Source organism: Bison bison, unplaced genomic scaffold (genome assembly GCF_000754665.1).
Source record: "Bison bison bison isolate TAMUID 2011002044 unplaced genomic scaffold, Bison_UMD1.0 scf7180017864331, whole genome shotgun sequence".
In the NCBI taxonomy this organism is placed as follows: Eukaryota; Metazoa; Chordata; class Mammalia; order Artiodactyla; family Bovidae; genus Bison; species Bison bison.
In genome coordinates this window covers 7,816,049-7,817,494 of record NW_011494903.1, presented here as the reverse complement: position 1 = coordinate 7,817,494, position 1,446 = coordinate 7,816,049, and positions in this window count along the sequence as shown.

Here is a 1,446-nt window from a genome sequence, read left to right as displayed (position 1 = left end):
ATTAAGAGATGATAAATATGCAAAACATGAGGCCCACAGAGGCAAAGAGGTTGTTGGCTCAGCGTTTTACTGTTTCTTCCGAATGGCGTCAAGGCTTGGCAGCCGATTTTGTGGACAGGGCTGCGGGCTACATTTACGAATCTTAGCTCTGCCAATTACATGCCTGAGACTCCTGCAAGTCAGTTCACCTCCCTAGCTTTCCGCATGGGTAAAATAAGATGCTCTCAAAAGTCTCATTAAGCTTTAAAGTCCTGTATTTCCTGGTAAAGTCACTTTCCAACCCACCCTGTGCTCCCATTCATCTCTGCATCCACTGGTAATTGCTTCTGTAAGAGAGTCAGAAAGCAGTACATTTATTTTTCCTGGAGTTGTGTGAAATCCCATGGGCATGTGGAAAAAAAAGAATGCACATCTTAATTGAAGCATGTTCAAGTCTCCCCAGTGCCTGGTCAGAATGTACCTTCTTCTTCCTCTTGTCCTTGGCATTTCTTATAATTTCTACTAACTAAGAACACTCAGGGAGAAGAATGTGATCCTATTGTATTGCGTGATTATAATGACTTTTTTTTTTTTGAAACATGAGGGTCTTTTTTTTTTTTTTCTTCACGTTTCCTTAAGCACAAAGGCAGAGCCCTAGACAGGAAATCTGTCTCTGACCTCTCCAAGGGAAAAATCAAAGCTTTGTAAAATGGCCAAAGAAGAAAGAGATTGAGATAGGAATAGAGGAAGGAAAAGGCTCTTATGTCATAGATGTCTACTGTATTTATGAATTTGTTTTGTTTCTAAAGTAGAGTAAGGAAGGGTTAATTTTTTTTTTTTAAGGAAAGGTTAACTTGTCCAGAAATTAGGTAGTATAAAAGCTCAACTCCTAAGTTTTACCTACCTATAATTGAAGATATAGTGTAGTATACTCTTTAGAACTGTATTGAAAATAACAAAGCAGCTAAGCAGTAAGAAATTTAGAATTTTTAAGAAGTCTTTAGAGTTCTGATCAGTTGAATAAACATGCCAGTTGTTAAATAGTTGTCAAGTAATTTCCTTGCCCCTTTCACCAAAACAAAACAGGAAAAACTTGGCTTCAGTTTATTCAGAACATATTTCCTAAGTGGTGGGTAGCTCTGAATTTGGATATTTTGCCAACTTGCAATAGTGAAAGGTATCAGTAGCTTTAAAAAAATGACTAAAATTGTTGCTTTCTGTTAAAACTATGGAGGGTGAGATTGAATATAAAAGACTATTTTGCCACAGATAAAATTAAATGCATAAGAGCCTGCCTGGAGCCATTTAGTGAAAACGTTGCTAATCAAACCATGATGGAACAGTTATTCATACGGAAATTGATTTCTGAAGTCAGCTTTCAAAGTCTGTAGCTACTTAATGTCAGTTTCACACAGAATGGGTTTTCCTATTATTTCTGAATTTTGGACACCCCCCCCCCCCCCCAAC